Raw genomic sequence first — 13,743 nt, forward strand, 5'->3', positions numbered from 1 at the left:
ATACAACAACCCAAAATCTAAGAATCTCAATATCTCTAAAAATATTCATTAAAAAAACCAAATATTATAAAACTAACCTATATATCATCCCTATGAATCCTATAGCAGTCACAGCCACACACACACACACACACACACACACACACACACACACAATACTATGCACATTTTATCCCTTGGCCTTTAACCTTTAGATGTAAGAAGCAAATCTACTCTGATTTAACCCCTTTATGTGAAAGAAGAAGATATTTAGGTTGCATTGTATTCAACAAGGAAAAGAAGCCACCTGCTGGTATTTTGATAGCCTCAAATAACACTAGTTACCATAAGAAAGGGGTTGTAGAAGACATACTTATATTTTCTTCTGGCAAGGAGAAGCAGGAACAATTCAAGAATCTGCCTACTCACATACTGCTTTATATAAGGGAGAAAAAATACATTTCAAACAAAAAAATTTTTGTTTTGTTAATATTAAAGAGTATGTAAAAGATAATGTCCTAGTCCCTAGAGAGTTCAAATAATATGCAAAATATGAACAGTCTATTAAAAATTCATAGTTAATTTTCAAAATCACAGACAGGCACAAGCTGAAGAAAAGCAAGAAAAGCAAAGGCATGAAATCACACTTGTGATTCACTCAGGACTGCCAAGGAACACTTCAGAGAGCTTATGGTAACTGAGCTCTCTCCTGGCAAGGAAACCCTTGGCAAGGACACCAAGCTAGTGATGACGAGGAAAGAACTGCTTCTATGCCAGCCCAACCTCTCACTTTATCTGTTTGGTATGTGACTAGGAGTTCAGAGCCATGGTGATGGCTCAGCTGGCTCTACCAAAACTCTCTTCTCCATCCTGATCTGTCTACCTGCACCACACAACACCAACTATCCAGAACTCCCAAGACTTGTTAGTTTTCTTTAGGCTTCTGGGATCATGGAGAGCAGAAGAATTTCTCACCTCTCTGAACTTTGAGTGGTCTTTCCAAAACTAAAGTTATAAAACTAAATTTTATATTTGATTTTACAGAGAAAGGCTCTCATGTTAGAAATGCACCATCAGAGAACTTAACATTTTCTTTTTCAGTGATTTAAAAGAAAAAAATTGAAGAGGATGACCCTCTCCCTGGAACAGTTTAAGAACAGTTCTAAGCCTGAAGATTGTATTTATTAGAAAACTTATTTCTTTGAACAGAGAGAATCTAAGAAATTCTGGAGAAAGAGAGAATTGGGAGTAGGGAGAGAGTTGTGACAAATCATTTAGTAATTGTAAAGCCTCTTGAACTTGTAATCCGTTAAATACTTCAGGATACTTTTTGAGGGTGCTCAACTTCCCTTTTAATCAAATAGCAAAGATGCTTATAAAAGTGAGTACTCTTATTTTCCACTGATATGACCTCCTTCTGGTCATAGTCAGTTAAAGAAACAACAAATTTCCACTCAGTTCAAAAGATGCACAATGTTCAGAAAAACTAAGTAGGATACAAAGCAAAAGGAGCCAATTATTTTTAAAGCCAAACCTCAAAAAAGTTTAATGATCCAGAAATACCATATTCAGAATCACTCTTCACATTCAGAGTACAACAAAGTTTTACCTGTGAAAATGATACTTAAAAGGAAAATAATGTAATTAGACCAAACTTTATTATTACCTCCAGATTTCTCAATTTCTCAATCTCAAGCTCATCTCAATTTTGCTAGTTTGCTATTGTCTTTTGAATCTTCATACAGGTAGAGGAAGTGTCAAGAACTGAAATGGCATCCTGGATGTAAAGGAAAAGTTATTTGCTTTCATATCCTAGCCTTTTGTAAAAGTTTAATTTATTCTGTAGAAGCTATAAGGCTAAGTCCATTCTCCTGCATCCAATTTTGTGAATCAGTTAAATTCTAATTCTTCAACACTTCAAGTAGTATCTCTCAGTAGGGCCTTTTTTTGGCCACCTTATGTAAAGCAGACCCACCAGCTTATTTCCTATTCCATAGGAATTTAGTATTCCATTCTTTATTTCCTTTAAGTCATTTACCATTTTATGGAATTATCCTGCTTACTGACTTGGTAGCTTTTTAATACTTGTCTTCACCACCCAGAAAGAAGGCACCATTTTACATAGATCCTTCTGCCTTCACCTGTGTATTTCTCCTGCTAAGCATAAAGACTGATACATGGAGAGCACTCAAAAAATGTGTTGACTGAATGTTTAATTAAAGAGTGAGACTGAAAGATTACTAAACAAAAGTAGTAAACGTGTGCACTTTTTTCTACCTCTTATTTTTGTTTCATTTTTATTAGAGAATTATCTTGGGTTGCTTAATTTAGCATGACTTCAGTTTCTTTGTTTATTTGGATTAATTTAAGACAATGATAAAGAATAAATGGTGATAGCTACAAGAAGGGATAACTTTGGTTCATAAAGATTCCACTAATAATAATTTATCAGGAATTTGGCCTCATCAGATATTTCAAATTTGGCCTAAAGTTTATTCATCAAATCCTAGCAGAGTAATCAGTTTTGCATTTAGCTAATTATACTGTAAATGTCTACATCTAAGAATGCTTGCATCTTTCCCTTCCAAATATACGTGCTATAGAATTGGAATTTGAGTAACTAAAGTATATTTTGATTAAAAAATTTAAAGCAGTCACTCAAAAACTTTTAATAGCTTACATGATACATTGAGAAGTTGTGTAATTCCTAACAAATCACAGGAATTACAAGTATTTTTTTAAAGTTGAAAAAATATATGCTCTTCAGTTTAGAAAGCATTTCCTTGATTCTATTGTTTATCAGTATGGTGGTTGGGAACAGCATCACCTAAATTACTTCACGAACATTAACCTTAAAACCAGTTTTATGCAATTTAAAACAATAATTTTTATCCTCATTAAACATAAGTACATATATTCTGGTTTCATGTTTACTGAATGGTGTTATCCACAGACCAACACAGAAGCTATTCCTAACTATTCCCAAAATCAAGATTATTACATTCTTTTTAAAAAATAAATTTGCAGGGGTGCCTGGGTGGCTCAGTCAGTTAAGCGTACTATTCTTGATTTTGGCTCAGGTCACAATATCAGGGTTGTGAGATAGAGCCATGCCAGGCTCTGTGCTCAGTGGGGTGTCTGCTTGAGATTTTCTCCTTCTCCCTCCTCCTCGTCACTCCCCACCCTGTCTCTCACATTCTCTCTCTTAAAAAAAATAAAAATAAAAACTTAAAAGCTAAATAAATAAATAATAAATTTGTGGAATCAAAATTTTTTCAATGGCCCTAATAAAATTTTGGCATATACATTTTGATAGTGAGATCACATTCATTCATGAAATAAATGGTTCATTCTTGTGTCTCCAGTGTCTGGAATAACGCCTAGAAAAAGTATATGGCAAAAATAATTTGCATAAATAAATAAAAGTAACATAAATATCTATTGTACTAAACATAATAAGGTTTATCATATTGGTTACCTAGAGAAAGAATTTTAAGGTGTTGCCCAAACCTTATTTCTTTTATATCCTGCCAATTCCTTCTTCCCACGGTCTTGAATGTATTGTCACTGTTTTCTTCATAGTAGCTTTAAATCAGTACCTTTCTGTTTGTTCCACAACCTCTGACCTGATGCGTCTCCTCAGGGATACCTCAGCCTCTTAATTTTTATAACTGTCACAGTTTCATCTTCCTCCCTTCTACTTAAAGATGTCAGGTTTATCTTGTTTAGACCACATTTTCTTCTCAGGAGTTATCTTCCTAGGAATCTAAAAGGCTCCCTATTTCCTAGCAGATAAAATCCAAATCTTTCAGACTAAGACAGAAAAATTCCAGATCTGAGTTCTTATTTCCATTCTGTCCTAAGTAAAGTGTTTGACATTGATCAACTTATGCCACTTCCCTAAACTTCAGAAATTAAGAAGCCCTACAACGGTGAAAGCACAAGAAATCTACCAGGTGTGTTGGTAAAATAATCAGTGAACTATCTTAAATGGTGTGAGAGGTGAGGATGAAAATATAACAAAATGGGAACTTGGAAACTTGGAAAAATGAGAAAGAAGAAGGCTTTAAATGTTAGACAGTTACGCATTTTGTTATATAAAACAGTAGAAAGTCACTGAATATTTTTGAGGAAGGGATAAGTGTCATTCATATTCATCACTCGGTTTTCAGGAAGGGGTTCTTGAATAAAGAATTTGAAAAGTACACACAATTGGTTCATGGTATAGGAGGTAAAATGTTTGGTTAGAGCTGTAAATCAACTAAATTTATGAGTTGTAAATCAATTAACTTTCAAATTTAATTTTGTTATCTAATCAATTTATGTACTGTGATTTATTCATTATTTATTCAGAGTTATATATCTAGCTTCAAAATGGAACTGGAGAAAGATAAAAGGTGGAGACACAATTAGATGAAGATTTTCACATTGGGCCTCCTATGCGCGGGTCTCAGCAGCCCTGCCATGGATCCACAAAATTCTTTAGAATCAAGAAGCTGATCTTGCCATTCATTTCCATGTTGTAGATCTTCCACAAGGTTTTATAGCTTTCTCTCTGTCATAAATCGAAGTAACAGTCTTCCTCCTAACTAGTTTCTTCTTTCTGCTAATGGGAATCCTTATTCTTGAACCATGGTTTTGGTGACTAGAACCCTAAAAAAAAAAACTGACTCTGTGCGGGCCAGAAGGGATGAAATAAGAGGAGTTCTCAGGGTTTGTCTATTGAGCTGTTAAGTTCACCAGGCTAAACGGGCAGCTAGAGATTAAACCATGTGCATACTTTAAATCTTGGGAGAGAGAGAGGTGAAGGAAAAGAAAGGGAGAAAGGAAAAGTGAAGGATGGAGGGAGGATAGATGGAAAGTTACCAATATCAAGGATGAAAGAGAGGATCTCACTACAGATTCTACAATATTAAAAAGGTAATAGGGGAATTGCAAAATAATAAGGGGGATATTGTGAACAGCTTTGTGCCCATATATTTGGCAACCTAAGTGAAAGAGGGAAATTCCTTTAAAAAAAAAAAAAAAGGAAGGAAGGAAGAAAACATTTTTTAAAAATTGCACAGCCAATATTAATTAATAAACTGAATTTGTTAATAAAAACCTCCCCCAAAAGATAACTCTGGATCCAGATGACTTTAATGGTGAATTCTATCAAATATTGAAGGAAAAAATAGTAGCTATGCTTCACAAACTATTTCAGAGAAAAAACTTCCCAATTTATTTTATTAAGCCAAAATTACTTTGATTCCAAAACCAGGCAAAGGTAATACAAGAAAAGAGAACTGCAGACCAACAGATCTGATGAACATAGACACAAAAATTATTTTAAAATATTATCAAATCAAGTTAAGCGTCATGCAAAAAAGATAATATATAATAACCAAGAGGTGTTTATCCCAGGAATGCAAGGTTGATTTAATATCTGAAAACCAGTCAACATAATTCACCATTTAATTTAATAAAGGGAAAAAAGTGTATAACTATTTTAGTACGTACAGTGAAAGCATTTCACAAAATTGACCACCATTTCATGATTAAAAGCTCCCAGAAAACTAGAACTAAAAAAGAAATGTCCTTAACCCAAATAAGAGTTCCTATGAAAAACTCCAGCTAACATCAAACTCAGTAATAAAAAGCTCAATGCTTCCTAGATAAGATCAGGGAAAAGGATTTGTGCTCTCACTAATTTATTTAACATTGTACTTTAAGGCCAAACCAGTGCAATAAGGTAAGAAAAAAAATAAAAAGTATACAGAATGGAGAAGTCAAAATGTTTTTATTATAGACAACAAGATAGTGTATGTAGAAAATCCAAAGAAATTCATAAGAAAGGTACGAAAATAATAAATGAATTTGGGCAGGTTTGCAATAACTAAGGTCATTATTTAAAAAATCAAGTGTATTTCAATTTTTTAGGAATAAAAGTATGAAATGAAATTTAGAAAAAGCCGCATTCACAAAAGCATAACAAATGTATAAGAAAAAATTTTAATGAAAAGCATTGTAAGATTTTACACTAAAAATTACAAAATATTACTGACTAGACCTAAATAAATGGAGAGATACACCATTCTTCTCAAAACTGTTAAGATGCCAATTCTCTTCAAATTAATCTCTAGATTTAATGCAGTCCTAATCGTAATCCTAACTGACCTTTAAAGCAAATGAACAATATAAATTAAACATTTATATCAAAATTCTAAAGACTAGAATAGCTAAAGCAATCTTGAAAAAAAGAGAACAAAATTGTAGCATGTAGACTACCTGCTTTCAAATTTTGATATAAAGCTACAATAATCAAGACAGTGATATATTGGCTTAAGGATAGATGTATAGGTCAATGGAACAGAATAGAAATTTCAGAGACAAACTCATACTTCAGTTTATTTTGGCAAAGTTACCAAGATAATTTTATAAGAAAATGACAGTCTTTTCAAGAAAGGGTGATGGAAAAACTGACTATATGGGGGAAAATTAATATCATCCAGTACCTCACATCACACACAAGAAAGTCAGCTCAGGGTAATTGTTCCTAAATAAAAGAGCCAAAGCTATTAAACTTCCATTTAAAAAATAAGAGAAAATTTTTGTGATATTGGGTGAGTCCTAAAGCACAAACTGTAAAAGAAAATAATTGGTACAATAGATTTCATCGAGATCAAAAACTTCTGTTATTTAAAAGACAGTTAATAAAACAAAAAGCTAGCCACAACTGCAATCCACATATCCACCTAAGGGCTTGTATCCAGGCTATATAAAGAATTCTTACAATTCAGTAATAACAAAAAAATAATCAAAATTGGGCAAAATATTTAAACAGGCACTTCACAAAAGAAAACATATGAATGGCTAATAAGCATATGAAAAGATTCTGAATGATCACTAGTCATTAAGAAAGCATAAATTAAAACCATAATGTGATACTACTACGTACTCACCAGAATGGTTAAAATTAAAAAGATTGAACATAACAAGTATAGCAAAAATATGGAGCAAGTGGAACTCTCATATATTGCTGGTAGAAATACAAAATAATACAGCCACTTTGGAAAGCTATGTGTCAGTATCTTATAAAGTTGAATAAATATTAACCATGTGACCTAGTAATTTATCTCCTAGGTTTTTATTCAAGGAAAACGAAGATGTGTCCACATACAAGCTATATGTAAATGTCATAGAAGTTTAGCTATTATGTAAAAAGTGGAATCAATCCAAATGTCTATCAACTTATGGGTGGATAAGAAAAGTTTATGATATCCATTTCATGACGTCCTATAAAAAATAATCAATAAGAATACACACAACAACATGGATGAATTTAAAAATATTTGATAAGTAAAATAAGTCAAATCAGGAGACAACGTACTGCATAATTCCATTTATATAAGGTTCTAGAAAATGCAAAACTATAAGGAAAAAAGCAGATCTGATTTTGCCTGTGGCCAGGGGTGGAGAGAGAACAGGTCTGTTGGCCCTGCTCAAGTATAACCAGACAAAAGGAAATTTTTTAAGTTGAAAGAACTATTGTACATCTTGATGTCATGGTGATTTCATAATTGAAGACAATTACAAACTATACACTTAAAATTGATGGATTTTATTATAGGTAAATGAAACAAAAGAAGAAAAAGTCTATACTACGGCAAACATCACTATATTGTGTCACAGGTCCTAATCATGGCCTCTCTTCTCCACAAGGAAGTGTCATTTATACATACTAGGAATAATAATGCAGGTACCCCCCTCCATTTTCTACACAATTGAAATGGGCCTTGCAAGACCCCTCCCAGACCTCACCCTCTTATACCTTTTTTTTTTCCCCAAAGATTCTGAATCTAAGGACTGTGTCACGGTAATAATTTTCTCAATGTGAAATTTTCAATGTTCAGTTCAACTCAATTCTCCAAATATTAATTGAACAGTTACTCTCTGTCAGGGATTATTACAGGAATAGCTATTTAACAATTAACAAGAAGATAATCCTTCTTTTTGAGAACTTTAGAGTTTAGTGAAAGAGAAAAATAAGAAATTTCAATAAAGACATGATAGGTGCTGTGATCTCGGTAAATACATGGTGCTGTGGAAGCCACAATGGAGGTGCTCCGAACCCAGCTTTGCAGTCCAGAAAGACTTTAGGGAGTTGGATTCGTGTTAAGTGAGACCTTAAGGATGGGGAGTCAGCTTGATACAGGGAGCGTAGCTGTAAGAGACAGTACACACTGTCCACAGAACTGCAAGCAGGAAGTATAAACAGATATATTCACAGAGTGAAGAGAGTCTCTATTGTGTTCTCAAGCACTTAGAATAAAAGGTTTTGTACATGGCACATTAGGTGCAATCCAGTGGGAGATGACATTTGACTTCACATTTTTACAGAGATACTATGACTATTTTGATACAGCAATTTGTTTTTCATGAATTACCTTGTCTGATTTCTAAGTGATTTTTGTTCTTGAGTGCTGCACGTAGGTGGAATAACATTTCAGTTAAAATTATATACACTTATCTAAAAAACAGAAGGTAGGCAAATGACAATCTTCACAATTTAGTGAACTAAATTTTCTAAATGGTTTCATGGAAATCAACTTGCTTTACAGACCAATACATTTAGATTCGAGCAAAAATATTCTCTAAAACCACCAGCTGTAATCCATAGTCATGTGGTTTCACACAATCATAAAAATTATAATGAAGAAATACATTTCAATAATTATTCATTGAATAAAAGAGATAACATGCCACAAAGGTAATACGCATCAGGCAGATGAAAAAACATGAGCAAGAGATTTTCCCTAAGCCTACAGAAATGACCTCATCTAGTCCCACAACCATTACAAGTCCCCAGAACTCTTTTAATTCCACAGTACAATTACTGGCTGTTATGACAGGAAGCCCAGTTGAAATAAAACAAAACAAAGAACTCCCTTTAATCTGAATCGTGACTTTTCAAATATGGGCTAAAATGAGACCAGTCTTTAAGTATAGGATGGAAAGTAAACTGAAAGTCTCCAAAGTGTTTTTTCCCCAAGATATGCCAACCTAATTCTTCATACATATTAAGATGTTATGTACTGCTCACTACTAGGTTGTACTGTACTCTGAGAAAAGAATTTTTTAGGTTGCGATTCGCTTCTTTTTTAAGAACACTTTTTTTGTTGAAATTTTTTTCAACAGGAAAGAAATTATCACACTGTTCAATGTTCCAACTCTTTAGTGAATATCAATAAGAAAGTCAATGGCTCAGGAATGTGATTGCAAAGAGTTTCATGAGACACTCTTCTTCTCAAACTTCCTTATCTTAAAATCTATTTAAGAACTGAGAAAGACTTCTTTAATATAAAAACCTACCTTTAGTATCCAGATCTATAAGCTTCCTCAATACAAGCAATTGATTAATGCGTTTATACTGTGTATCTATTTTGTGTAAAGTGATAAATAAGCATATAGAAATATATTTACTTGGTCTAGGTATTTTACTATCATGAAAATTTTATTCTTTCAATTTCGTTAGGATAGGCTCTTTTCTGAATGGAGAAGAATGTCTTTGTAAATATTTCTATCAAAGGAAAGGACCAATAGTTATGTTTCACATACTGCACACAGCAAGGCAACCTACTCAATTCTCTAAAGGACTGAGGAGTAAATTTGCTGAAGGAGCCAAACGTTGCCCTAGATGGGGTAGAACGCGGACTTTGGGGTCCAACAAAATGCACTAGATTTGAATTTTTATTCCATTCATAATTAGCCATGTGATCTTAAGCAAGCCACTTAACTCTGAATCCTGGCCTTTTTATCTGTAAAAATGCATCCCTCTTTTCAAGGATCTTATGAAAATTCAATGAGATTATTATGAAGCACAAAGTAGTTGCTTAGTTAGGTTAGTTCTCTTGGTGACATAGAAACGATGTATAAAGTTACCACTTTCCTCATTAAGATAGAAAAAGGATATTATAGGATATGAGAATAATTACATATACATATACCATAATGAGATTCCTTGGTTTGCCTTATATTTTTTAAAAAAATGGAAGAGGAGGACCAGTAATTGCCTAAAGTATCATATCTTATTTACATGAAGACAACATGGAATTCTAAGAGAAAAAATAAAAGACAGTGATGTGGACAACTGGGGTCAGGCAATCAGAAATAAAGACTCCCTCATAAAGGGGAACATAAATACCTCACAGTTTCTCCCATGTCCAACTGGAAATGGACAATCTCTAATAGAAAAGAGTCAGCATTGCTGGACATCATTCTGGGGTACGCTTGGAACAGCACTTTTAGAGGTAATTCTTTGTGATTGCCCTTGGATCGCCACTTCTCCAGCCTCAAGGACTTGTGTATAGCTTCTTAAAAGGGAAACTGAAAGCTTAGACTCTTTAAGAAGCCAAAAGAGGGGTGCCTGGCTGGCTCAGTCAGTAGAACATGAGATTCTTGATCTTGGGGTCGTGAGGTCAAGCCCCACTTTGGGTGTAGAGATTACTTAAAAATGAAACCTTAAAAAAAAAATGAAGCCAAATGAGAAAATAGAACCTTCTCCTATTTCAATAAGCAAGACAACAACAGGTTCCAGGAATGGAATGAGTTAGACATTAGCAATGTCAAGATGAGACCCCAGAAAAAAGATCAAGATGAGCAGCGACGAATGTAGATGGAGGCCATCAGGTAGCAGGATATTGATTAGTACTACTGATCGAGACAAGACAGGGGAGGAGAAGTAAACTAACACTAAATGAGTCTCCACCCTTCTTCTGCCCCATCCCACTCCCAAAAAGACCTGATGTTTTATAAAGGGTATCTCACTGAAGAGAAGGAACGTGTAAACTGAGATGGAATTTGTAATTCAAGCAACTCCAAAGGACTGGAAATTGGGGTCAGACTATATTGTTTTATCATTTCTATTATTACTTTGATATTTTGTATTACCAACACATCCTAGTAAAGCTAAAGTTACATTTTTTGTGTGTGTGACTGAAATCATTTTACATCATTTAGATAGAAAAAATACCGGCCATTCACTCTTTCTTCCATCATTATGCAAGTACCACAAAATGCTTTATAAACGCAGTAGATCTTTTTCTCAACTCTGTTGCTTTTAATGAAGTTAAGGTACAATTCCATTTTATTTAACTTACTAAAAGTGTTTTACGAGCTTCCTCAGACTATATATTTAGAAAAGAGCATTATGAATGGAAGTACGGCTTTTTAAAAAAATCCTTAAATGCTTGCTTCCTAAAATGTTACATAATAATATTTCTGTTAATTCAGTTTTACCCTTCAGATAACATGTAAAAGTACTGAAGAGGTAGGATATTCTACCTCTTGGTGCATTTAAAGTTGCAGGAGAAAAGAACCAATTTTCTTATTTTGTCATCAAAAGAGCACAGTAAAATTTAAATTTCATCCATGAGCTTAAAAAAAACACTAATGTTGAAAGGGCTATTCTAATATTGTCTTTTCTTTTCTTTTTTAAAAAAAGATTTTATTTATTTATTTGTCAGAGAGAGAGTGCACAAGCAGGAGAGCGGCAGGCAGAGGGAGAAGCAGCCTCCCCACTGAGTAAGGAGCTCCATGCTCAATCTCAGCACCCCGGGATCATGGCCTGAACCAAAGGCAGATGCTTAACCGACTGAGCTACCCAGGCGTCCCACAAATTTTCTTTTAAAGGTAAAATATTGGACAATAAATGTATGAGTTCTACACCCACAGGTTGATGAACTACTAATTAGCAAAATTGTATTTGTTACAATTAGTGTTACCCATTTTAAGGCTGAATTCATAAGGTACACATTATTTTGATTAATATACAGCACACTGCTATGCTGACTGGGGCATTTTATTTGAGTTTCAAAATTAACCCGAATTTAATAAAATTAATTCAGAATATTGCCAGATAGCAAAGATGAAATCAAACATCAGAATTGAATAGCTTATATTTTTCTAATTTTCAGTGATCTAATTATGTCAAAAGAGACTTGGGCCAATTTACCAAAAGAATGAAGATATAGAACCAGAATATTTTAACATGAAAACGAAAATGTCAATAATAAAAGTGATCAAGAAGTAGTGATTACATAGGGAAGTTTCAATTCTTAATATGGCTAAAGCTTTGCGAACAAAACATAGCTCTAAGCTTCCAGCTGAGGTAAAGAGGGAGATATTATGTATTATACACAACTCATTTCATCTCATAAAAGGAGATACATATTTAAATTCTGTTAGGAATTTGTCACATGGGTTATTATATAAGGACAGCAAAGAACAAAATAAACAGCATAATAATTCAAAGGCATGCATCTATTTCCATCACTTTAAAAGAACATCAATAAAAAGCCAACCATAGAGTGCTGAGGTTCTGTAGTAGTAATTGCACTGCAGGATACTTCAAAATAACTTGTATGTGTAGCTCTCTGATAATCTGACACATGCTGAGGATTGAGGATAAAAAATGTAAAGTGCTTAGCATTTCTCTGATTATAATTTTTATTATGTCAACTAGTATTTATTGATTATAATAGCTGTCATTAATTGGCTAATGGGCACCAGTGACAGTGTCAGCCACTTTATATATGTGACAATTTAATTCTCATAAAATCCATTTTCCTCCAGGGAGTTGAAGAAAATGAGACTCAGAGGAGTCAAGGGATATACTTTGAGTCACCGTAAATAGTGAAATTGAGATATAAACCCCAATGTTTTTCATTACAAAGACAATTCTTTCAACCCCCACATCATCCTGCCCCGACACTTGTTTAAAATTTTATGAGCATTTTCACTTATGTAGTTTCATTTCAGAAAACTACTAGAAGTAGAAAGCACTATTATAGTAATGTCCATTTTATAGATAAGAGAATCAAAGCCAAATAAAGCCCAAGGTTGCATATTTACTGTAAACTGAGTAAAGACTTATTCAAGATTTGGAAATCCAAAGCCCTTCCATGCTTTTGACAGAAGCTGTATGGCATAGTGCAAACTCCAGTCACAAAAAAATTATTCAGGCAATGCATATGTCCTCTGTGGAGAACTAGAGGGTCTCTCTTCTCTAAGTACCAGGTGCACAGAAGGAAAAGATGACGTTTTGTTGCAGAAGCCATGGAGCTTGACTCATATTCTTGCCATGACAAAGGACAGCTTCCCTTCAACATGGAGGAGACCTAAAGAATGTCTGCAGGCAGGGTTGAAATTAATCTCAAAAAGAAGCTATTCAAACCAATATGAGTTGAAGCATAAAAATAATCCATTACTAAATTTCTGTTCCTTTTGACTAGAAGTCTGAAAATAAACAACTCTAAAAAGAAATTTCTTTGTTGGTATGTACTTGCTACAATTCACAAAACATCAATGGAATTTTATAAATTCTGACAATCTTGTTTACTTCATTTATGAAACAAATATCCATTGGATATTACTATGAGTCAAGTCCTGTGTTGATTACTCCTGTTTCACAAAAAAATAAGTTCTTCCTAATTATGACAGATTGGCAGTGGATGCCTAGAGCACCGTGTGGATCATGTCCAACCTCAGGGGAAAGGGTGCTATGACAGATTAATAATGCCTGATATGTGATGAGACAGAGAAGGTTTATGTACATGCCACATGTATACAACTCCCAGTTCAGGGGCATTCCTATGTGCCCGGATATTCCCCCAAGTAATTTATCTCTGCAAATTCCTTTTTGTCAAAACCAAGATAAAATGGGAAAATCACAATGCAGGTCCAAATACGGTACCTGGACTCAGTATGCTGGATATATTTGCTAGT

General features: G+C 33.9%; 1 protein-coding gene and 1 non-coding gene across 3 annotated transcripts in view; both read right to left on the bottom strand.

Annotated features, from left to right (window-relative positions):
* PDE1A (phosphodiesterase 1A) overlaps positions 1-13,743 on the bottom strand; it is a 324,675-nt gene that overhangs the window by 273,350 nt on the left and 37,582 nt on the right. The window lies entirely within an intron of this gene.
* LOC148110771 (small nucleolar RNA SNORD36) lies at positions 5,600-5,671 on the bottom strand. The gene has a single exon (XR_015726042.1). It is a non-coding gene; the product is annotated as a small nucleolar RNA SNORD36 (small nucleolar RNA).

This window comes from Ursus americanus, chromosome 1, assembly GCF_024610735.1.
Source record: "Ursus americanus isolate L20-20 chromosome 1, mUrsAme1.1.p, whole genome shotgun sequence".
Lineage (NCBI taxonomy): Eukaryota > Metazoa > Chordata > Mammalia > Carnivora > Ursidae > Ursus > Ursus americanus.